Source organism: Alligator sinensis, unplaced genomic scaffold (assembly GCF_000455745.1).
Source record: "Alligator sinensis unplaced genomic scaffold, ASM45574v1 scaffold1517_1, whole genome shotgun sequence".
In the NCBI taxonomy this organism is placed as follows: Eukaryota; Metazoa; Chordata; order Crocodylia; family Alligatoridae; genus Alligator; species Alligator sinensis.
In genome coordinates, this window is record NW_005842459.1 from 337,582 (window position 1) to 363,632 (window position 26,051).

A 26,051-nucleotide genomic window follows, 5' to 3' on the forward strand; every position below is an offset into this window, starting at 1 on the left:
ATAGAAACAATGACATTGTTACAATGAAAGGAATATTCCCAGGTGCCGGGGGGCTGTCATTTCCATGGGAGACGAACAATTTGAGAAAATCTAATATCTTTAGAAATAATTCAGGAAGTCAGATTTCATCCAGCACCCTCCGTGAATAATGAATGAGATGGAGATCTGACTCTCAGACACTGACCTCAACAAAATGATGTGAACAGTAAGAGAGGAAGGAAACGGAGCAGGTGAATGGATGTCCCCCTGTTCTCTAACTGGATGGGCAGGTGGCAGTGAGAGGAGGACTGCGCTCAGGGCAGGTGAGGGCTGTATGGATGAATGGGCGGCCAAGAGTATCCAACACAGCAATGGCTCCATCGGCCTCAGCACTGTAGGAACACTGAGGCAAGCTGGCGTGGGAACTGTGCCCACATGAGCTGTCTTTCCAGTGAACAGCTAGTCTGATAGCACTGCACCGGTTCCTTGGGGAAGGAGAGGAAAGAGGGAAAGAAAGCCAGAGAGACAGGGAAGGTGCATCTACAGTGCACACTTAACTCGGACTTCCTAGGTGTTAGCTAGGTCCATAACCTGTATGAAACGTCAAACTAATCAAGATCCCTTTCTCAGCCATAACGACGAGTCCCTCTTTCACGAACATCAAGAGACACGCGTATGAATAGAAGGCATTTGTACTTTCATACGTAGTTCCTGTTCTTTCACAGACTCCAACCTTTCTCGCTTCCTGCTCCCCCAGCAGTTTCCTGGCTAGAAATACATTTATTCAGTTCAGCCCATCAAGCTCTTTTCAAAGAACCATTGTAGCCTGTGGTGGGATTAGCTCTGACAGATACCCAGGAAAACATCATTGCATCGCCCTGCATCTAGACAGAAGAAGGCTTGCCTGGACATTTAGGATTAGCAGATCGAATGAAGTGGAGATATACTGGAGAAAGCATGTGCACAATGTTCTTCTTCTGGGTCAGGACCTAACCCAACAGGGTTGAGAGGTTCATGTACCCAGGATTTGTGTGTGCAGCTATGAGCACCCATACAATTGCATATGCAATTGTTCAAGGTAAGTGTGTGCATAAGCACGCATGTGCATGCACATGTGCGAATTCACAATTTTGAATGCACAGGTGTACCCTTCGGAGGGAGCCTGTTTGCCCATGTGCATGTTTAAGCAGGCATGTTAACATGCATGAGCATCTACATGTTTTCTGTGTATGTTTTTATGTTTGGCAAATGCTACTTGATCTCCTAACACAGAGGGAGGGCAACAGAGGATGAAACACTTGCCTCAACCTTGCCCTTTTGCTCTGACCCTTTATGCCTTCGCAGGCCCTCATCGGGAACCCTACCCATCTTTCTTTCTTCCATAATTCCCCTTGCACAACCATTTCTCTCTTTCCTCTTTTTAATTCGTAATAAGTTCTAAGTGGCTGAATCAGTCTAGCTGAGAACGAGAAGGTAAGGAAGGGTTATGAGTGACGAAGTGGAAAGCATCGAGCTGGAAAAGCCAGCTGATAAAGGACTGATAGTACTACAGGCAAAGCTACATCTCTCCTGCTCCAGAGAGTCTGATGAAGCTTAACACTGAAAACAGTCTTTGGAAAGGTTATTCAGTGGGAGAAGGAGTCCTTGTCAGCTAGAATGGCTCACAACCACGGGGAAGGCCAGAGGTCGGGAGAAGACATGTCTGAGCTCATGGATTCCATAGGGCATTGTAGGGAGGAACCGGACAAACACAATTCAAGGGCAAACGCAGACTTTGCAGAGCGCAGTCTGGAGCGTGATGCAGAGGTGACACTTGGCCTGCATGCTTTTCCTTTGCTGCCTGCTGCCCAGTCGCCCCTCTGCTGACATCCCACAGCAAACTCGGAGTCAGAGAGAACGAAGGTGGGGAAAGTGATGAGGCACAGAAAACCCTCGATTGGGGTTGGGGGTCCTGGCTCTCCCAGACCAGAATCTCAGGGGACCCAATCCTGCAGTCCTTCCTGGGTGAAAGCCTTATTAGATCTGGATAAAGATTAAAGGATGGATTGGGGACTGTTTTGCATTTGAAAGTGCTGCATTGAGCCAGCTTTACCCTGGGGCCATAGCAATGGAGCAATGGTTATTTATAATCACCTGGTATGTGCCCAAATGTATTTAAAGGATCCATTCCACAGCGGTCAGCTGTGAAGAAAGACTTGGCTGGTCAGTAGAAGGGGAGGAGGGGATGTTGCTTTCTCTTCTGTGGGTCTGCTTTATGCCACATAGAGATAGTGCTAACTAAGCTAGCTCGGGTACCAGAAGCAGTCTAGCTCTGGCTGGACCATCTATTGTGCTCCTCAGCTAGCAAATGCTGGGCAGAGTAGACATACCTCAGGTTGTTCCCTGTTTGCTATTTGTTTCCCATCATGCAAGGCCAGATTAACCCTTTGGTGGACACTAAGCAAACAGACTCCTGGGCCTCCAGCTGAAGATGTAATGTTTATATTACTTTTTTCCATTCACTATTTATAATGTGTAAAATAAGCACAACTGGGCCCCTTCTTGACTTAGGGTCGTAGGCATGTGCCTAGTTTGCCTATGTGTTAATCCGGCCCTGCCATCATGCACAAGTTTAAAAAGGTCCAGTTTTCCAATCGAGGCTCAGAAACAATACTGCACAATCTACATTCCTGACCACATGCATTGCAAATTATGCCCAGAGACATACTGCAGTGAACCAATAGACTGCAGATTGCTCCAGCAATTCTGCAGACACTGGGGAAGAAGACCGGACTAAGTGACAACCATCGCTGACCACAACACGCTTGACCTCACTGGCAGCTGAGAGCCAGGCCCTGCCTAGCTGACACCCCCAAAAGCTTTCCCAGCACCTTCTATGGAGGCAGGATCAGGCTTCACATGGATACAAATTGCAGGACTGGGGACAAATACCTATGTTGAAGGGCAAAGGAAAGGGATAGAGAAATGCAGAAGAGAAGGAAAACCAAGACAACATAGGAATGAATATAATATTAACACTCTCCTAAAACATTCTGTGGCAAAGTCTTCCTACGCTGCATTGTGCTTTCAAGCAAATGAGGCTAATTAACTAATTGCTTAAAATTATTAGGGCTATTTTTACCCACATATGAGGGGTTAGCATTGTTGCTAGTTTCTTAACACCCAGCAACGAAATCTCGCTTATCAGAAAATTAGTGAATCAAGCCTACTGAAGTGGGAAAATGGGGAAGCTGTGGTTGAAGAAGGGCTCCAGGAGTTTGTCCTTGCTACAACACCGGTGCCTAAATGAGCAGTGCATGGCTTTGCCACTGACCAAAGAGGTTTGGTGCTACCTGCAGATGCCTCGGAGCTGCCATCCCTCTGTACCTGACGCTGCCCAGAGGTTAAAACTAGAATAGCCCTAGAGGGGGACATCAGGGACCACTTGGATGTCCTCCTAGATCACCATTATCAGGAATATTAGCAGTGTCCCTCTCTGTGTACAACACAGGACAACAGGCACCTCAGAAGGCTGCCCTAAGCAGGAGCTAGTCCCGGATTCCTAGGGTCACCTACAACAACGGGTGTGTAGACTCCAGGCAATTTCTTCTCTACCTCTTGGCTCGGGAGAGAAGTTACGCATGTAACCAGAAACCAGAACAGAAGCTCAGTGCCCATAAAGCAGTTTCAAAATGGCCAAAACTGGTTTAAGATAAACCTGGTTGAATGTAGCATCAGAAGACTTAACTGACTTGGACCAAACCAGTTTATGGAACTTCTATCCCAGATCCCTTCCTGGTTCAAGTTAAAGCATAATCCCCCTGCATGCTTTTCAGCCCTGGGCTGGGCTGGCTGCTCCAGAGAACAGGGCTGGCCCACCCCTTTTCTCCCTAGCTAGAGCAGTGAGGGAGGCTGACAAGAGACAGGGGTAAGGAGGCAAGCCCAGGTGAGGATGCAGCCCAGTCTACAAGGGGCAGCTGCCCCCACCCCCCAAGGCAAACCCAGGCTGGGGTCTGGGGCCAGGGAGCGGGGTTAAATGCCCCTCCCTCTGCTCAAACTCACTGCTGACTGTGGACTACAAATCCCAGAGGCACCTGGAAGGAGGAAGAGGAAGTGATGATCAGCCCTGCAGAGTCCTGCTGTGGTGATTGTGGACTACAACTCCCAGAGACCTCGGAGGCAGCAGAAAGAGGAAGAGAATTACAGCCAGAGAGCCTGCTCTAGCACCTCCTGGCTTCTGCCCTGAGCCCTGCAGGCAGGTGGCTGCATTTCTTGAAACAAAGGTAACTGTCTGTTCACTTCTGCTTCAATTTAATCTGTGCAGCTTAAACTAACCTGCAAAGAGTGAATCAGTTCAGCCTTGGGCTTTTTGACTGTCTGTACTTAGCCCGTGTGACTCTTCCTTTATGTATCCTGAGCCTTATGACCTCTTGCCTGGGCAGAAGTTACACCTTGAATCCTGAGCAGCAGATGCCTGGCATAGACAGAGAGAAGCAGATTTGGACTAAAGGATTAAATTGAGGCAGGAAATGACTATAGTCAAAGGATAAGAGTCTCTCTACACTGCCCTTATTGGCAAACCTGAGCTAACACTGAATTCACTGCCTGGGGTGCTCCTAGCTGGGTAGCCGTGGTAGCACGGAGCTCACCGTGGGTTGCAAAGCCCCTGTAATCACTTTGGTCTTACGTCCAGCGCCCCAGCTGGCTAGTTGAAAAGCTGACTCAGGTTATCTCCCCACAAGACGTGCCTAAAGTGTGCACTCCAAGCTACGTTCTCTTGAAGCAACTATCAACAAAGCCCTTCCCAATGCGATGCGGGAACCCTCTGTTTCCCATTCAGAAGCAGCTGTGTCCTGCAATCCTACACACGTAGAGCAAGAGGCGGTATGGTCTGCATCAGACCATGAAAACAACCCATTTTCAAGCCTTGTTTCCCTGCCGTTGCCTTGGGGAGTAAAATAACTGCAAGCTCAATCCTGTGTGTGCTGCTTCCAGAACTAATTGGGCTTTGCTGTGCTATGAGCACTCAGTCTCTCAGAGCTTGGGAAACTGAACCAGAACCTAACTAACCAAAGCATGATAGCCCTTCTCACTGCACTAGCGAGTTAAATGCAGCCCACGCTCCAACAGGGAAAATACCGAAGACCCAGACATCAACCTGGTGGGGGCTGTGTTCACCAACACGCACCCATCACTGGCGATCGGGGTACGTGCGCAATATATACACAAACAACAACATCCAGCACGTCAGCCCCAGTAATCTCCCTTGAACAATGGCCTCCATTTGGCCTTAAAAGTAAGAGCAAATAGATGAGCCTTTCAGTGGCCCTCAAGGCCAATACGATTGGTTTGTTTTGCTAGACCAACAGGGAAAATGAATTTCACAGCAAATTGCTCTCCATCAAGACTACACTGAGCGCTCAGTCCCCCAAAGTGAAAATCTATGGCCTGTTAGCAAAAGGCTCCCTGGTCAGAATAGTATAGAAGAGAGGGAGGTGGTTGTAGTCAGCTCCTATAAGACTATATAAAAGCCAGCACCTTGACTGCATGTTGAAAGGCAGGGGTCACATAGCCCATGCACCTATTCATGTTCAACCTGCAACACACACATGCACGTGCCCCCCCACCCAAATACATGCTCTCCCCTTCTCAAGTCACTCAAAAAATGCCAATTGGTTTGGCTAAGGTGGACAACATATACCATCCCTGCATGCACAGGCAGCCTCAGGTGCCTGAGGTGCAGGAGCTGGTGCTCTGTTGAATTCTTTCCTTCTACTCTGAAATCTCGTTTTATCACGTGAAAGCTCCCTCCCCTTGCCCAATAACCGCCGACATCCCAGCTCCCTGGTGGAAATTCCAGGAGACTCCACTGAGCTCCCCCAAGCAAGCGGTTTCTGTTAATTGAGACTGAAGGACTAGTTCCTGCAGGAATAACTGAATCCACAGGTTTCTTTTCTGTTCCAAAATCTCAGCTATTGGCTGCAACCCGCTGGAGACATTTCAGCTGGAATTCCACATAGGGCTCCCTCCTCAGCCAACAAGCATGGCATGTGAGCCCACAGCCTGCTTCTGGGTCTCATGGAAAGTAAACACAGGTGTAAGGAACATGCCCCTCTACTTCTGGAAGCAAAGCTGTGCTGTCTCTTGTGAGTACAAAAATGGGGCAGGAAGGATTAAATAATGTAATTTGCAGTGTCACTTGGATGGGCGGGAAGGAGATCGATGGCATCCAGCAACTCTCACAAGTGATTCAGCAGTGACTTTACACCACTCCAAGACACTGTAAGGAACCACGGCCCAGATCCTCAGCGAATAGAAACAGAAATAGTTGCATTGACCCCAATGGAATGATCTTAGTTTACACCAGCTGCAGAGCTGGCCAACATACCCACTTGTGAAATGTCTGCTGCCCCATGGCTATAGGCCAAAATGATACAAAGTCCTTGGGGAGGCCGTGCAGTGATGTTCCACCTGGCACACAAGGTCAGTCCATGGGTATGATCCAGTATGCCAACCAAACGCCACGTGTGTCCAGTCCCTGCACGCTGCATCTGGCTGTGTGATGGCATGACCCTGCATGCTAGGTCTGGCCACACATCTAACTGATCTTGCGCACCAGCCCCACCATGTGCCAGCATGCCTAGCATGCAGGGCCACACCATCCAGCCCCTGGGGCTCTCCACAGGGCCAGAAATTTGGCAGCTCCAGTTAACACTGCCACTGCTCCCCCACTGCCAAATTTGTAGACCCGGGGGGAGACCTACAGGCTGGATGACATGGCCTCATGGGCCAAATCTGGCCCATGGGCCACACTTTGAACACCCCTGTTTTAGCCTCAACAGTCTTACCTGCAGATTATCTGAAACTGTTTAAACAGAGGATGGGGCAAGGCAGGCCAGCTGGTGACTGCTGCTGTATTCTGTGTCCCACAGAGGACAGGATCCAGCACGGTGAGCAGGGGGGCACTGCCTCGTCACAAAGAACCAGATCATTCAACCTAGTAGGTGTCTAAGTGGACTTAGGCATTGAAGGGCGATTTTATTTCACCCTGTCCAAGTCCTGAAAATCCATGAATACATCTACTTTTGTAATATGTTGTCAGCACACCCTTAAGAGTGAGTCACAAAAAAGCAAGGACATGAGAACACAGGAGGAGGAGGACCCACCCACCCTTTGCATATTGTTTATCAGGGACATGAGCAGGAACATACCTAAGCACCTAAATCCACTTACACCTCTAAAAGGTGGAATAGCTTCTGACCCATAATCTCGCAGTTTCTTAGTCCTCCATCTGTAAAATGAAGATAATGGCCCTTCCTTTCTCCCACCCTCTGATGGTATCAAGGTTGCATCCCAAGCACAGCTAGTCTGGAATTTTTCAGCAAAACACATTTTTTTTGCGGCCAGATGGATTTCAGAAATGGGAGACCATGCAAAGAAGTTCTGCGTGCCAGACCTGTTAACACTGCCCAGAGAGTAAGTAGGCAAAAAGCCCTGCAGTGAAGGCCTGAATTGTACTGTCAAACATAGGCCCTGTTAGCTGGTGGAGTGACGATTTCAACTGCTAGAAATGGGGCTGCATGCTGCCATTGCTTTCAAGGATCCAGCAAGGAGACTTCTCCAGGACTGCCCTCTGACTACAGCAAACAACTCACATATTGCAGCCTCCATTACCTACCCTGCCTGCACTGGGTGATCCAGGAGAGACCTCAGGATCGTGATAGTACTGCTGTGTAGGCAATAATGGCTGGACATATTCTAATGTGAAGGAGCAAAGATGGAGGCCTCCTTTAGGTTATGTACAGACATTCAAAAAGCCCGAGCCTGAATTGATTCAGTCTTTGCAGGTTAGTCTAACCTGCGTAGACTGAACTGAGAAACAAGTGCATAGGCATTCACTTTTGATTCCAGAAATGCAGGCACATGCTTAGGCTAGAAGCCGGGAAGGGAGAGCAGGTGGGGGAAGGGGTGGGGGCCAGAGCAAGCCCTCGCTTCTCTTCCACAGAGGCCGGAAGCTGGAGGGAAGCTGAGCTGAGGAGGGTTGCAGCCAGGTCCCGGCAGCCCCGAGTATAATTTTGGAGCGGTTTAAACCTCTACCTCGGCCTGCGAGGTCCGCCTGGCTTTTCCCCACCCCACTCACCGCTCGAGCAGCTGAGGTGGGGGAGACTTACGTCAGGGCTGCTGGTCATCTTATGTAGAGTTTAGAGTGTGGATGTATACAGGATGGTCTGGACAGGGCTGCTCCTGCCTCAGGCAGGAGCTGGGCTAGATGTGACCCCTGCAGATCCCTCCCAGCCCCGCTCCCTAGGATTCCCTGATCTGATCCAGAGAGGAAGTCCCTGCGCTGCTCCTGCAAGAACGGAGTGCTTTCTGCTCCTGCAGAAAGAAGAGGGGGAAAGGCCCAGGGCCTCCATGCTGGGACATGCACGAGGGGCGGTATAAAACCGAGGGTCACCTCCCCCTGAAGTGGAGCAGGGCCTGGTGCTGCACTGCCCCTGCTCTCTGCCTGCCCTTCCCCATGGGCTTCCCACAGCCATGAGCAGGGTTGGGGCCCTTCCCCCAAACCCCCTTGTATTTTAAGGGGCTGGAGGGAGCAAGAGGGGCCTGACCCACACCCTGGATGTGCAGGGAGGAGGCAGGGACTCCTTGCCATCGAACCACTGTCTCTTTCACGGTGCCTGGTGCGGGGGCAGCAGGTGCCTGATCTGTGGCCTGGGGAGAATGGGGCATTCGAAAGCGGGCACTAGACCCGGGGGCACCTGTCAAGTGGCTTCTCCTCTCGCTGGGCTCATGCCCAGGGCCCGGGCCTGGTGCAGGGCGGGTGTCCCCAAGGGAAGGAAAGGTGGTGGCACCGATCAGGAGACAACAGGGATCCCCCTCCCCTAGCCCCCGCTGCCGACTCCGCCTAAGTCACTCTCACTCACCTCTAGGGAGTCGCCGCTGGGGAATCCCGCTGGGGAAGTTGCTGGCACTTGCCCACAGAGTTACCAGGAGCTGCAGCATCCTAATTGCAGCCTCCTCTTTCAGACCACCTGTCTCGGGTGACCCGGCAGCCAGGCCACCTGCTGCAAGCAGCAGTGGGGCTCGGCACAGCTGGGAGCAGCAGCAGATGCAGGTCCTCTGGGACCAGCCAGCTGGCCCCCGCGGCACCTGGGCCAGCCTGCACCTGGCCACCAGCAGCTCTGCTGCCACTGTGGGGCTGCCCCAGCTGAGCAGCGTGCCTGGGTGCAGCACCTGGAGCAGCCTTGTGGGGCCAGGGGCAGCAACCAGGGCACTGCAAGCAGGGAAGTGGCTCAGACCAGGTGGTCTGAAAGAGGAGGCAGCTGTAGCACTTGGTAACTCTGTGCGAGTACCGGCAACTTCCCCAGTGGCGGCTGTGGCTCCCCAGAGGTGGGTGAGAGTGACTCAGGCGGAATCAGCAGCAGGGGCTAGGGGAGGGGGATCCCTGCTTGTCTCCTGATCAGTGCCACCCCCTTCCCCTCTCCTGGGGACACCCACCCTGCCCTGGGCCTGGGCCTGGGCCTAGGCATGGCCCCAGCGGAAGGAGAAGCTGCTTGGGGTCCAGCGCCCACTTTTGAATGCCCTGCGTTCTCCCCATTGTTGCGTCACAGAGGGAGGCAGCACCAGGATCCCTCCAGGGGCATCTCTCCCCCTACTCGCCTCCCCTCTGCTTCTGCGCATGACAGCACCGGCCCAGTCCCTCCCTACCCCCTTCACCTCAGGCCCGGGGCTGGCATCTGGCTATGCCCCCCACTTCTGCCACTCGTCCCACCCCCGCTCCCTTCTCAGCCAGCCAGAGCAATGACAGTGCTCCGGCTAGGGAGGAGAGGGGTGTGGGCAATCCTGCTCCCCCAGCTCAGCCCAGCCCAGCCCAGCCCAGCCCAGGGCTCCAAAGCATCCTGGGATGCTGGCGGACTGTGAGTTAACTTAAACCAGGAAGGGGTCTGGGTCAGAAATTCCATAAACCGGTTGGACTTAAATCAGTACGGTCTGATACTACATTCAACCAGGTTTATCTTAAACCAGTTTCAGCCATTTTGAAAGCAGTTTATGTGGACTGAATTTCTGTTCCGTTACAGGTTTAAACTGGTTTCTGATCACTTAAACCAGTTTATGTGTAACTTCTGTCCCTAGCCTTAGGGGATTACACTTTACATTTCCATAGTGCTGCCCTGGTATAGATGCACAGCCACAGGCCCACCTTGCCTACCTCTGACACGGCCCAAAACAGCAACATTCCTGTGACACCAGCTGCCCCTGCACAGGCCTCCAAGAGGACTTCCATCAGGGAACCAATATCTGTCCCACCATCAGTCTGACCTTCACAGCCACAGAGCCTGTGGGGTTGTGGGTCATCCCACCAGGGAGATCTGCCCTGTCTCACTTCGCTGCTCTCTGGGACAGGAGCTCTGCCCTGTCCTCCCCCTGCAGCAGGGTAGCAGTCATGGCTACTCAATTAGGAAGTTCATTCCTTTACTTCTATGTGCTTTCATGCCGTGACCCCGTTGCAGGTGTCGCTGTGAGGGGACAGGGAGGGGAGGGGAGCAGGCTCGGATTCAATTTGCAGAGTGCCACTCTCCGGCGCAGTTGCAAGTCAGATTCAATTTCCTGGAGTTGCCCTTTGCATATTTTATCCTGAGGCAGATTTACATATATTTAAATACAATACAAAGCTGCACCGTCGCCTGTCTGAGGAGGCTGCAGGCACATTCCTTTTTCTTAGCAAATTTAATGTTTACATGAAAGAGTGCAGAAGAGAAGCGTGGTATACTTAGCTGCAAGGTAGACACAGCCCGGGCAGGGGGCCTGCAGGCACTCCCACACTGCCCCAGAAGTGTGCTCAAACTTTGACCTGGGATTGTGCTGCATGCAGGCATCGCGTATCTGTGACAGGGAGTAGGGAGGGGGTGCCACTGCCCCAGTCTTGGCAAGGGTGGAGCATATATACCTGACACGCATAGAGGCAGCTCCACAAGGCAGCACAGAGTGGGGATTCTGGTCCTATTTGCTATGGTGAAGGTAGCACCATGGTAGGTTGAGAGCCATTCTTACCTTCCCTATCCTTGAGTGCCTGTCTCCTGCCCTTGTCTCTCTACAGAGCGCTAGCCCCAGTACAGATACCCTGTAAGCTCTTGGTGGCAAGGACTTCCTGTTCTCCAAAGCACTATGCACACCCATGGTCGGGGTGGATCCAGAAGAGGTATGGCAGTGCAGTTGCACGTCCCTCTTTGCCTGTGCTGCATGTGAGCTCTTGGTGTGGGATCTGCCTGGAGCCCCTTCTTTCACAGGATCATGAGAAAGTAGCATGGGAAGGGACTCCACGAGGTCTAGTCCAGCCCCTGGCTCAAGACAGGATCATCCCTAGAATAACCATCTCACACAGCTCCATAGCTCAAGGGGTGAGTGCTGCCCTTTCTGCTTACACCAGGTCACACATACACGGGGGATGCTGGTTCCCCCATCCCAAAGGAAGAATGACACCAGCACTCACCCCCTGGGGTCTGGAGCCATGTAAAATCAGGAGCTGTGGCCAGACCCCATCCTGATCGGTTGGAAAGCTCAGAACTCACTGCTCACGTGGAGCCCCAAAAGGAGCCCATGCTGACCGACACATGAGTACAGTGAACATATTGGGGGGTAGGCTGCATCCTCCTTGCCCTGTTCCTGGATCCACTACTGCCCACGGTGTGGTGGGAATAGTGTTAACTCAACAGCAGTCTTGTGAAGCCAGAGAAACCAGAACTTCAACCCCATGCCAAGCACAGGGGATCTCTCCCGAGAGGGGAAATCCCTTAGAGACTGCAGAGGTTTCATGGGAACCCACCCCAGATAAAAAGGAGGTTTCATGGGAACCGATCCCAGATAAAAAGGAGGACATCCCAGGAGAGGTCTTTGGGCGGATACAGGAGAGCAATGCAACCCTTTCAAGCATGCACTTGCCAAAGAGAAGCACTGCGTTAGATGAGCAAATCCCCCCCATGGACCTACGGGAAGTGGGAGATAGATCCTGCTCATCAGAGCTGTAAAGCACATGCACTTGTTGAAGGAATTAATCCTTTTTGCACTAACAGAGAGTGGCAGAGCTGTGCACCAGGAAATCCAGCCTGAAATGAATCCCTGATAAAGAGAAAACTGAGTTAAAAGGGGAGTTTTAACTGCCTGCTAAAGCTTTAGGTTTCTAAAAAGGTCTCCAGTGGAATTACTGTATTAGCAGGCTATTGTGGGCAAGGATTTCAGAGAAAGCGCCACGCACAGCAGCCGTTGCAATCGGCAGTGTGAGATGGAGATGAACTGTGTGTTGACAATGAGGAGAGGATCAAGGAGGGAAGAGGAAGAGGGCAGGGAAAGCGGGAAAGGAGAACGGGAGACAGAGAGAGACACCACAAGAGTTATGAGAGGGAGGTGAAGTAGGAAGAGAGATGAGGAAAGGCAGGGGACAGGGTGTGGGAGAAAGAGTTGAAGATGAAAAGGAGAGAGGAGAGGGAGAGGAGAGGAAGGCCAGGAGACGAGAAGGGAGAGACCATCGAGTTGGGTTGGAATCCCATCCCAGAGAGGGGGGAAGAAAATCAACAGGGGCAGCATTTCCAGCCAAGCACAGTGACTGGAGATGAAAGGCAGTCATTATCGACTCCACCATCTGCCCTAAAACCCAGCACCTTCTGACGTGCACCCAGAGAGCGTGCAACACAGGACACACGACATGTGATGCAACACACAACATACGACACCATGGGGCCACAAGGCACAGCAGAGAACAGGGTTCCAGATACGTAGGGGCAGCTCAGCTACTGAAAGGCAGCAACGAGAGGTCAAAACCTGCAAGGAGGGTGGCAATAAAACCTGGGAGGAAGGGAAGCACCTTGAAGAGCAGGGAAATGCTTTGCTTCCCTTAAGCAGATGTCATCACTAAGGCCTCCCTTCCCCCAAAGTTGATTCTTCCACCCCCAGCCTGTCCTCCTGATTTCACTTCCTATTGATTTTCAAGCCTTGAATGCCTTTTTCTTTTTCTTTTTTTTTTTTGCTTGCTTGATTCACTCATTCATTGAATAAAGGCATCATCATCATCATTATTATTATTATTATTATCCTCGTCATCGTCCTCCTCATCACACATTATATTATTTGCATTGCAGAGCTGGAAGATTTCAGGTTGAGACAGGAAATTTGTGCAAGTTGTTATTACCGCAATCAGATGAAGTGCGAATTGGATCGGCGAAGGGCTGCCAGCACGGAGTTCTCCCAGCGGGATGTGGCAGCGCCGGCCAATCATGGGAGGCCGTGGCAATGTTATGCGAGGCCTAGCATCAAATTCAGGCATGTTCTCGGCATCCTCCCTCCCTCCCACTAGCTCCTAGCAGAGAACGGAGAGTGTGTAAATACAAAGGGGGGAAGATTCAGAAAAGGCTTGGTGAGATTGCACATTTTCTGCCTTGCTGATGGTATTTATTAGGCAACAGAAAATAGCTATTTTGCCATCTGCCTTGTAAAAAAAAAAAAAATCCTCATTAAATTAATGGAATGTGCAGCTGCTGAACACAGTGTTCTTCCTGCCATTGCCTCCTGAGACTCCCGCCTCGCAAGGGACCAGGGGATGGAGCTACTGGAAGGAGCTGAAGCGACGAGGTTGGAGTGGCGGGTGGGAGATGCACACCCGGGCGCACGCGCACCTGGGAACCTGAATCTACAACCCATCTCCTCCCACTCCCAAGCCACATGTCTCAGTGCCCACGAGCGAAGGAGCCCTCGGGAGTGGAAGGCCACTTACCTTCTTGCTGAGTCCAGCCACTAGATGGCAACAACACTCAGTCGCATCCAGGGCATGGACATAAAAAGTTACTGCAAGGAAGAAAAAAAACGGGTGGCGTTTTGCGTGTGCCAGCTGCTCTGTGCCTGCGCTCTTAGCCACTTTCATGGAAGCAACTTAGCTCTCTTACCACAGGGTGCGTGCACCCGCATGGGCAGATACTGCAGCTACTAAGCTGATGGGCAGCCATCAGTTATCAGTACCTTTGCACCGGCTCGTATGCCCATTCCCACAGATACAAAAGGGCCAGCATCAACTGACTTTCACACCATGGTAGCAACTCCGTGCAGGTGCAAAGTGAAGCAAAGTGGTTATTGATTCACTTCTACTAGCCCCATGATCTGCATTTTTCAATCCCGTTTCACCACCAGAGCAGGATAAAGCAATCAGAGCAAGGCGTTACTTAGAGACAATAAGCTCCTTGCAGCAGGAAATCTCTTTTGTGTTTGTTCAGCTCCTAGCACAGGGGGGTCCTGGTCTGTGGGCAGCTCCAGGCACTTCAGAAGACTAATAACAATACTGCACACTAAACACCCTCCAGCTTCCTCCAACACAAGTGTTCCCACCTAGGCCTGGGCCTGCTCATATTAATAGCAGACTAAAAAGCTCTTTTTTTAACCGAGTTATTGAGCCTCATTTAAGTGTTTTTCTTTTAGGTACAACTGCGCCATAAGCCAACAGGAGCTGGGGGTGCACATCAGTTCCCAGCCATCAGTCTTGTCTGACTTCATCCACTCTCAGAAGTGACTGTGTGTACACTTTGTGTAGTCAGGGTTAATGTGCATGGCATAACTTAGTGACATAGGCATAACCACTTGGGTATATAGATATGAGCAGGCAAACAGAGAGACTGGCTTAAAAAGGAGTCCAAAATGTCCTCCATGAATGGGCCTTCACTCTGCCTGTTGTGTCTGGGACAGTCACTGTTCATCCAAAGGACTTCAGACCTATTCTCACTTGCCCCACAACCCCAGAAAGATAGGATCAATGTATACCAACACCCATGGCGAGTTCCTAACAGCACTGAGCATTACCCCCACTGCTGCAACCAGTTTGACCATCAGCTATATCAGCCCAGTCCTACCTGGCTCCATCCACCAGCTTTAGCACTGACAGCTATAGAACTGGCCTCTTCTTTTGATGGCCTGTGGAGCTTGAGAGAGAAAAACTTTGACGATGAAGAGCAGCCTCAGAAGTCCCAAACGTCAGAGGGCTTTGGGGGACAGGTCCAGATGTCTCTGCGTCTCCAAGGTGATGTCAGAGAGTCCTCTCCGCACAAAAGAGCTTGATGTACTGAGAGCCTCAGCACCTTGCCACAAGCTGCGCACCTGGATATTAATGCTTCCTGATGCTCCTCTGGTTTCAGCTATTCATTCAGCCTGAAGGGCAGCAGCCAATTGGTTATTCTTTGCTTGAGCAAATAAGCCTAGCTTAATGTGATGCCTCAGTACTGACACGATATACTCCTCACATACATCTCCTGGAGCTATATATTCTCTTGCTTCCTCTCCACCACCTTGCGGATCTTCTTATGCTTGGGCTGCCCTCTCTAAGTTAAGATCAATCCCCTCGGTCTTCTTACCCTCCTATGTAAGGTTCTCTTGCACCCTTGAAGGACTTCCAGATAGGCTGTTAACCAACGTGATCCATCATGCTTTGGCTTGGCCTCTTGGAGAGCTGTTATCTCTACGCAGCCACAGCAGAACTTGTGGGGAAATGGCTTCTTAAATGTCAGTGCAAGCAAATAAAGTTATAGGCCTATGATGTGGTCCAAGCGCTTTGTGTCTAAATAAATCCTGACATAATAAGCCTTAATACCGCCAAAGAAACTATTACCATCCGTCACAAAAATAATTCACATTGAAAATCGGTGATAAATACCTCTCCCCAGTAGAATAACATGGCTCTGGAGGATCAGTTCCAGTCAAAGACCATAACTTCATGTTTACCCAGCAGATGAGAGCAGCTTCAGAAGGCAACACTGTATTTCCAGTTGCCTTTGTGTGTGTTTGGGTTTACAACTATATCTTTGAGGCTTGGGCATGTGCCTGTGCTCATGTGTACATGCTCATGTGTCTAGGTGTATAATTGCATATACATGTGTTACATCAGTGTCTTCCTGTCCATACATTTCTAGTAGAGCTGGTTGATATTTTTTGGGTGAATAGTAATTTGGACAAAAATATTTTTTGATGAAAAACAGAAACCAAAAACATTCAATTTTGGTAAAAAGTTTTTGGTTTCTTAAAAACCAGCCATTTTCTATTTTCTTTCCATTAAAAATCCAAACCATTTGCATGGATAATGTTGGCAAAAATAATTAATTCCCCCCCACCCACCCCAAGTTTCCCGTTAAAGAGAATAGGTATCTTTCAACCAGCTCCCTGAGCAGGTGTTATCTGGACTCAGAGCCATTCAGCATCTACTTCCCAACACACAGCCCCATGCCTCCCTCGGCATTCCTTCTAGGACGTACATCCATGCAAATCTATATGTAAGCATGTGTGTGCATGAGTACATGCACAAAGGCACATGGATCTTGGGGTGGTAACATGTGTGGAAGGACATGATTCAGACAGGTACATGTCAGCAACCATGCAACTGTTTTGCATGCCTGTATTGGCATGTATTTGAGTGTACTTACATAAGATGAGCATGCATAGTTAAGTGAATCCACACACATCTATAATGTGAATGTTCCCGTTTTAGAGCTAGCTTTATTGCTGTGTGTGTGTACATGCATTCTGTGCATCTATGAGTATTTACATCATGCATGAATGTGTGTGTGCATGTGTGTGTTGTATGGACACCTGGCCACGGCTCTGTGTATGAGGGGGACTCACGGAGGGCATGGATATAAAGATGCGTGACTGGGCAAGCATCAGCAGCATGTTCTCGCTATGTTTGCTCACACGGTGGCTGGCTGAGGAAGTGAGAGGCAAAACGCCTCTGAAAGATTTCAGGTGACTTGCTAGTTCCAGGAGGCTTTGTGGAGTAGAGGATTTATGTAGTAGCTGGGCTCCTGTCTGACACCGTCTCCATAATCAGGTCAGAGCTGCTGGGCTCTGCTCAGAAGAACTCTTCTACTCAGCAAGGCAGTCACTGAGAGATGGTACCAGCGACTTTGCCAGCTTCCAGACCTTAAACTCTCTGGCTGCAAGACCTGAGTCAGGGGGGAGCAGCGGCTCCCTCACCTTCTGTGGGCTCCATCCCACCGGGCCCGGCCTGTCCCTCGCCCCCCTCCCCACCAATTCATCTGGAACAGGTACATAAAAAGAAAGTCAGCTAAAGGTCTCATCCTTCATGCCCACCTGCCTAGAGGAGCGATGGACTGCAGAGGGAACAGCACTGCCTGCCCAGCCCCTGGTGCGATGCTGCCTGTAAATAACAGGCTGGTGTGGGAAGGAGCTTGTTTTATCATCAGGGGTCTGATTTAGCTTCGCTCCCATTGTGCTTGTGAATGTGTGTAGGGAAATTGCACAATTCTCCACAGACTCTGCAGTGCTAACAACCTGGAGAGCCTGCCGATGATTAAAGGGAACTCTCCCTTTTAAACTGCTTTGATTGGGGCGGATGGCTCTGTGAAGTCCGACACTGGGCTCTAATGATACGTGAACATCTCCCTGCTGTGACCCTTCCCTTCCCGGCTGCAGTTACAAATAGTGCATGGTGCACAGAGGGTCCCAGATCAGAGAGAGGAGGATGCCATGTACACTGACTGCTCCATGAATTCACAGGCTCAGTGTGTGTGTGTGTGTGCGTGCACGTGCGTGCGTGTGCAACTGAGGAAGGGATTACAAGCCCTTGGTTTGTAATACTAATGGTGGGAGGGAAGGAAGGAGGGAGGGAGATCTTTTCCCGCTGGCTTTTTTCACCATGCTGGAGGATGGAAGGAAGGGGGCTTGCCTCCATCAGCTGCTCAGCTTGGTTATTGAGAGGATCAAGGGGGCTGAAAGATGCCAGACCTGTCTGTCTCCAAGCAGGGAGTCACAGCTGACTTCACTCATGGCATCCTCTTCTCCAGACATGTCCCGCTTGAGGGTCCTGGCATGTCCCCTGCTAGCCCACCCTTCTCAAGCACAGGGCTTGCTTGCATGATTCATCCCTGCAGTGCCACAGATGTGTCTTGGCACTTGACAACACAAATAGTACATACATTACGGCAGCTCCCAGAAGCTTCAATCATACTTGTGACTTCGCTGAATGAGGCACCGAGTAAACATCTAGGAAGACACAGTCCCTGCCCTGGGGAGCTTCCTGTTGGGGCTGAGATGGAAACTTCAGTCTACCACTGAGATCAGCAGGAGCAGAGCGAGTTCAGCACTGAGCGCTTAGGAAAACCAACTGGGCTCGGAGGGCTGGTTTGGAGCCCATTCATTCACTCACACGGATAGAGAAACGGCAAGACGCATATTGAAACTATCAATCCGAACCACCCAGCCACATGGACCCAATGCTTCCCCCAAGCTGCTTCCCATAAAGCATCCACAGAGCCACCACGCTCTCCTTCAAATCCCTTCCTTAAATGCACCTCGGCTGTGGTCCTCACAAACAGGCGGGTGACAGCTGGGCAGCTGATGCACTGTGGGCCTTGTTTATCACACCCATCACAAGTGCTTCATTGTGGCCATATACTTGACTGCTTTGTTGTAACCATCTGTTCTTCCCAGGCTCACCCTGCAGGCTCCTGGGGGCAGGGACCGCTTTCTAAGCCTAAGGCAGTGAGGCCCAGGTGTTTAAATGCAACTGCAATGCAGACAGACAACGAGAGCTGGCTTCCTCCTCTCCCCCAGAATAGGCTTTGTACACCCTCCAAGTCACATGCTGTTATTGATACACACTTCTTTACATTTGTTTCCATCACTTTGGCTGATAGTCTGTTCTTACTGGCAAGGCTACAGCAACACCCACCTCGTGTTAGCCTTCTGGTATGAATGAGACTTGAACTGCAACAGCTCCATTCACTGACTTCCTTATTCCCCACCTTCTCCCTATCATTAAGTGGCTAATGAGGCCTGAATCCAGAGCACGTCTGAAACATGCCCACGCCATTCAGCCTGTTTTCCCCTCCCCATCCCTCCCCCACCCTGGCATCCCCTGTCAGATAACCTTTTCAGGGCTTTTCTATCCAAGGGCTGAGATTTGACTTCTCAGTGGCGAAGAGAAAAGACCATTGCTCCAAGATGGATTGGCACTGGCTGGGATACAGAGTACGGTTCTTCTTGCCCGTGTGGGGCTAAATCAGGATGACTATGCAGCATGGGGTAGAGCCGAGGAGAGGGAAGCTCTGGATGGAGGGCCCGAAATGTCCTGCGAAGAATGACCCTCAGTGTGACATTGTTGGCTCTTAATTCTTAAGCCTGCTTTGGAAGGATTTCACCCGATCCTGTTTAAGCACTGAAGTCCCTTCATCTCCTCTGCTGCGTGTAATGTTAATAGTTTTCCTCTGCTCTCCCACCAGTTGGTGTGGGGCCTTCAGGCTCTCTCTAAGAATGGGACATGCCCGGGGCCCTGTTCTTCCATAGTCCTCGCTAAGCACTAAAACACACTTGTTTCTTCCCTCTGGTTCCCACCACAGCAGTCCTGTCGCAGAGCAAGCATGACAGCAGCATGAGTGCAGAGAGAGAGCAAAGCCCCTCGGTGAAACAGGAGCAACGGGCTGCAGGAACACGCTGGCAGTGTCGCACACAACGCCCCGAGTGCTTGTTTACCAACGCCGAGCTCCAATATCATTTGCTTAATTTTTGCCCTGCATACACACGAGGACTCATTTCTCGTTAATAAAGGGCACCGCTTCCTGCAGGTGTGATCTCCCAACCATTGGGCTTCACTGTGCATAACATTAAATATTTAAGTGCTTGTCAAAATGTTGTAATGATTTTTTTGTCTTGTTTCATTAGCTCCATTTCCAAAGGCCACCACTGGAACTATTGAACATTTATTTCTATTGAATCCAGCTCAGAAGTTATGATCTGAGGAGCCAGGAGACAGGACAGTATGTTCTGCGGAGCGGGTTTTTCCCCGCTACCGCTCAGATGAGACACGGCTGGCTTTGAAACATTGCTTTTATTCCTCCCTTAGAAAAATAAAAAAAAGATTGATTCTGCTGTCTGCTTGGTTTTCCTTTGCCTGCTAAGGACTTTACATAAATATCGGTTAGTCGGCTTCCTGGTATAAGTTTGGAGTTTGTCATTTTAGATGTGTCGCTTAATTTGTGTTACACTGTTGCTAGATCTTGGTTTTTTCTCCTGATTTGGCCTGAAGTGTGAAAATGAAGTAGTGTCCTGAAGTTTTTTGTCATGCCATCTGGGAACGTGGGTATAGCTTCATGTGATTTTTAATGCTATAACCACAAAAGACAACACATACAAACAAAACTAAGGTATGAATATATCTATCCATTCATGTTGGGAGCTGGGACAAAGTGTAGTTGGATTGGGGAAAGTCTGGGTCTCCTCAGTTTTTATGCTTGTTATTAGTATGATTTACTATTACTAGTTATTAGTAATAATGATAATAATGTGTGTATGCAGGGCAAAATGATAATAATAATAATAATGTGTGTATGCAAGGCAAAGTGATAATAATGATAATAATGATTTACTATTACTAGTTATTAGTATTACTTACTAAGATATTACCAATATTAGGGTGCATACAGGCTTCAGCCAAGATCTTGGCCTGGTAGTGTAAGGGGCTGGACACAGGGTGAGAAACGACTTTTGGCCAGTGAACAGTACAAATAGACAAGACAGACGCCGAGTGCAAAGACAGCAAGTGGTCTATCCAGCATCAAACAGCAGGGCAGCAGCAGGGCAGAAACATGGTCTCCCAAGTGCCAGTCCTGTACCCTACCAACTGGACACACTCCCTCTCTACACCACGCTCTGACACCGACTCACAACGTGACTTCACGATAGCAAGACCCATGAAGGGGACCTTCCTACTGGCAGAGTAGCAGTAGGAAGTTTAACTCTTTGCTACATACCCTAAATCCATCAATATGCCATACCTAGATAATATACTTTTTGGATACCTAGAAACACCAAAGACAGGTTGACAAATAGGCCAGAAACAGGCAATGCCCCAGTTTACTTCACCTGCAAAGCAGAGACAATAATACCTTTCCACCCTGCTGAGACAGAATTTACAGATGTTTTAAAAAGTGTTCGGCTGAAACGGGTGTAGACGGGGCCCTGGAGTCCAGGAGGCTTTGTCAGTCAACACTCAGGCAGCTAAGTCTAGCCCTCGAGTGACAAGAGATGGATTCCTACAGCAGGTGATGTTACTGGCTGCTCCGAGTATAAGATAAAATCCTTCTCTAACACAAACTCTTTAATGAGCTGAACAGAGGAAAAGAGTACGTTAAAAAAGCACTTTCTTTTTCTAGGAACTTCCAGTTTCCATCTCTCTCTCTTGCTCTGTATTTAAAGACATTCGTGTGAGAATGAGTTTCAGCCTCACTACCCCTTGCCTGATCCTCCCGCAAAGTTGTAATCCCCTGTCTGTGACATCACAGTCAGTTGCCATGGGAATGTCACAGACCCAGCATTATGACTTCACTGCTGGATTATCTAGGAGAGGATGGAGTGTACAGAAGACGGCACTTGTTTAAACACAAATATCTCTAGTAATTAGCAAAACCGGCAAGGAAAATTATGGTAAAACACAAGATAGGAACATAAATCCCCTTTTATAAGTGTGAACTCTTTCAAAGTGTTCCCCAAAGAGAAAGTAGCTCTTTAATGGATCCTACAATCTTAAGTAAGCTGAAAAAGTCAGGGAATAAAGTCAAAATGAAAGCAATTTGTTTTATTGGGCATTTCATAGGGTAATTAAGAGGACCATTATAAACTGGAACTTTAAAAGGCATTTGACTGCTCAGTTCTGGTTTTCATCTTAATGAACCCACTTCTGGGTTGTGCCCGATTTGCATATATAAGCACAGGGTTTACAAGGACAAGACAGATGTGCACATAATATTTGCAGATGGGAAGAATCACATACCATAACAAGTGTGCAAACACGCTCACTCCTGACAGGCTGATCTGTCCTGTTTGAGGGGATATAGCTAGCAAAAGTGATCTTTCACGTTCTGTCTCATAAACGTAACAAATGGGAAGTGAGAACTGTCACTGGGGAAGTGAAACCTGACATGGAGACATTTCATTGCATGAAGGGCATCATGCTACCTGTTGTCACTGACAGTTCATCGTGTACATTTATTTGAGAGAGGTTTTGTGGGTGGCTTAGAGATATTTAAAACCAGCTCTCTGGGTGTTTAAGATTATGCAGGGAAGCAGTGCTGTCAGGAGCACATATCACGGATAAAACATCTGTCCATGGAACAGCACTGTGCTGATGACATAGACCCACAGCCTCCCTATGTGGTTCCCTATGGAGAGCGGAGGAAGAGGAGTAGATGTAAGCCCCAAGCAATGGACACAGCTATCCCTTCGGAGGAAGCAATGCAATTATTCCTCTCTGTCTCTGCTGGGATTCTGCCATCTCTATCATTCACAAAGCACTTGCAGTCACACGCAAGAAGTAACTTCTACAGAGCCAGTGGCCCAACACCACATGAAAAAAATCCTTATTTTAAACCTAATCTTGTAAAACAAGCAAAAACCATACAGCAGACGTTTACCTGGGGTATATCCTTAATCCTTGAACTTCCATTGGCTCTTTTAGACAAGTTTTATCTTTGTTTCCCTTTTGATCGCCTTTTGCTCACCTTACGCTCAACACCAACTTCATATGAACTAGGGCTTTAAGAATTGGATTTCAAACCCGAGGTCCAAACTCAAAGTTTCAGACCTATGTGGCTTCAGTCAAACATACATTGGTTAGTCTTAAACACAAGGACAGCTTCCTTTGAGGACTCCCCTGAACGCCGTGCGTCCTTCAGGGAGAGCGCTCTGTGCACTCCACCTCTGACTGCTGCCGCCAACTCCCCTCTGCAAACTGCCCTGTTCCCTCATGTGCTCCCTTTTCTGCTCTCCTTGACCTGGGTTAGCTCAGCCCCCTCAGTGGGACACAGATGGGGGTGAGGTCACAGCCAGTGTCTCCTTCTGCAAACACTCAGCAAACAGCACTCACTAAATGCACAGTCCAAGCACACGGTCCAAACAACAACCAGGCAAGCACTCTCTCTGTGCACACAGTCACCACCACCATGCAAGCATGCAGGCCAAACCCACCAAGCTCACTCACCTACCAAGAGCCAGGAATCAGAGCCAGGAACCAGGTCCTGCTCCTTTCCTCTTGCGTTCCTCTTCCCCTCAACCTGTGAGGTCCCTCGCAAACTCCCCTGCTTGTGTCCCCTGTTTGCTGGGATCAGAAGATCTCGCTCAGGGGTAGGGAGTGCCATGACCAACCCTCACCTGTAGGTTTTGCCCATCTCCTCGAGAGCCCAAATCATTACACACCCAGGAATGTGTCCCAGTGCTTGCCAAGGTGCATTCAGCATCCACAGCTGGATGCCTGGATGTCAAACGCCCAAGAGTTTTCCCAAACTAATGTAGTGATTTGGGTCAGAACCTTCTGCGGCCCCTTGCATGCCCAGCGTTCCCGCTAAGCTATGTGGCATGTGCAGCTGCATAGGCACGCTTCATGCCGTGCTGCCAGGCACGCCTGTGTGGCCACACATGCCGCGTAGTTTAGAGGGAACACTGTGCATGTCCCCAGCCACGTTCACCCGTGCTTAAAAACAGACATCCTCATCAGCCGCTAAAACCCCATGTTTGGATGCTCAGCTCAGTGCTCCAGGAAGCGTATGTTGCATGTCTGGCCAAGACTTGAGCATCCATATGTGGGACTTGGATGTCTTACAAAGGTGCCTGTATCTGAAAACTGGACCCAGGGATGGAATCCACTTGGAGCAGACTCTGGCACTCTGCTGGGCAGACTTCTCAGTGTAGACTCAGCCAAAGTGAACTGCTTTAGAGAAAGGCCAAGAACCTGTCTGTGCATTGAGCAGGTCACAATGGCAGGGAGAACGAGCCATAGCTGAAAGTGATAACGTTTTGTGATAATACAGGACTTCCCTACAACCTATCAGAACCCCACTGCAAATGCATTCAGATGTGGAAACATAGAACGAAAGAAAAGAAAGACTAAAGTATTTCTTATTACCCATAAACCACTCATTCAGGAAATAAAACCAAACATACAAGCAGCTCATAGTTTGTCCAAGGGAAGCCCCACACTCTTGACATCCCCCTTGGCTGACCTGACCGCCTTCTGGGAACACTTCAGTGGGTTTGGGGAAGGCCCCCAGACTAGGCTAGGAAAGAGATGGGAAATGTCAAGAGGCCAAAGGCATGTTAAAAAACACAATACTGTGTGGTTTTCAGCAGGCCCGTGTGACACTAGGATGGGGCTTGAGAAAAAACAATCTCTGCTTACGATGCTTGCTGAGCTGCCCACTGGTTTTACAATATCCTGCCTCTGGCTGACGACAGGGGTTAGAGGTGTCCTCCAAATGCCAGGGGGAAGGGTGTTGTAGGAGTTAGCAGCCTAAGAAACCCAGATGGAAACACTTACAGTTTAGCATCTAAATCAGGGGTGGGCAATTATTTTGGGCGGAGGGCCGCTTACTGACTTTTGGCAAGCCATTGAGGGCCCCATAATAGGCAGCCAGGGCAGATAAATATTAATTTTCTTAATTTTTTAGGGGCCCCACAGGCCGGATAGAATGGCCTGGTGGGCTGCATCTGGTCCCCGGGCTGCATTTTGCCCACCACTGATCTAAATCCATATCCTGGGGCTCGAATGAGAGGTGATGGAAGCCCCCACGCACTGCAGCTAAGCCGTGCTGTGAAACAGTTTCCTTTGAACCTCAGCTGGGATTCCCTAAGGGCTTCAGGATGATTTTCCATGCCCCTACATCTGCTTGGGAATGCCTACCTTTGGGCTCCTATACTGAAAATTGTTGTTCCAGAAAAGCAGCACGTGCAGCTTTGCTTTCTCAAGCTTTAAGGGAAGCTGGAAGTGGGGGCCAGGACTCCATAGGCAGTGGCCCAACCTGACCTCAGCCTAGGCTTGGTTTTATAAGGAGTTTGTAGGGGGGAAAAAAACCAAAGTAGCATTGTGAGTAGATTTAGACAGTTTTCCAAAGTGCTTGGCATTGGCCTACTAATGGGAGTCTTATGATAAACTTCAGTCTGGGTAGATGATACCCATGCAGAGCACTTTTGAAAGCTCCCCCATTAATCGCCATTGTCTGTTCAGAAAGGGCAAGCAGGATAGGAAGAGCACCTCTGCAATCATCAGAGTAGTTCTTGTTCTGTTTGGAAACATGCCAAGACATTTTGCAAGGACCCATTGTATTCCCCACAGAGTAACCACATTTGCTTGTGTGTGGTCGGAGCTGGTTTTAGCAATTCTCCTCTGAAGCTCCTCCTGCCGAGAATGCCTATTCCCCTCCCCCATCTCTACAACAAACAGACTCAGTTCAATGGATATGGAAAAAAAACCACAGGGGTAGTCCAATATGCAATGCTTCGTACCTGAAGCTGCAGCCTTCCTTTTGCACCAAGCACTCGGGAGTAGATTGCTGTCTCTTGGGAAGCTTCCGACATCCTGGGCTGCAGACAGATTTATGCACTGATCATGTTTGAAGCTGCTGACCAAAAGAGAAGAGAAAAGCTGGGTTTCAGTGTCAGCTTTGGGACTGGTTTTATTCTTGTTTGGATTTTTTTCATTTTCCCTTTTTAATTCTGCTTCCATGCCTGCATAAGATTTGGGTCAGATCTGGAAAGTTTGGCTCTTTCCCCCCAGAGATGCCGTATTGAATAAAAGCAAAGTCATCTGTCTCCAATAGGTGTCATCGGGGTTCCTGAATTTTGCAAAGCCCAGTTTGCCGTGTGTCAGCAGACTACACCTAAGTAAATTTCCGAATAAATGTCCTCACTATTTTTATCTAAAAATAGATAGACTCAGCTGCAATTGCTGCTCATGCTTTCCCAACTGAGGAATAGAAATAAAGTTTGCTGTTAAAAATATGTATCTGAGTAGATAAGATTTCTCCTCCCACAGGAGTTTTTCTCCTCCTCCATGAAGCAAGATCGCAGGACGTGTATTGGGACACTGCCATGGAAGTATCTGGGATGCCCAGACCCCCTATGCTTTGAACCACATTTTGGAAGGCAATCACTTTGTGTATGCACCTCTGGCCGCACTTTTGCCATCTCACTGCTAGAAGGGTGAAATAATGCCTTTTCCTCCTGGAGCAGCATGAACTCCTTTGCCAATAAAGAGGAAGGTGAAAGTCTGCAGCGCTGCATCT

At 49.5% G+C, this 26,051-nt stretch overlaps 1 protein-coding gene across 1 annotated transcript in view; it reads right to left on the reverse strand.

Annotated features, from left to right (window-relative positions):
- The window catches only part of ELFN1 (extracellular leucine rich repeat and fibronectin type III domain containing 1), a 129,770-nt gene extending 104,376 nt beyond the window's left edge, over positions 1 to 25,394 (reverse strand). The window contains exon 1 of the mRNA XM_025212380.1: positions 25,273 to 25,394. The gene's annotated coding sequence lies outside the window, so the exon portion shown is untranslated. The remainder of the gene's footprint in view (positions 1 to 25,272) is intronic.
- Between the last annotated feature and the right edge of the window lie 657 nt (positions 25,395 to 26,051).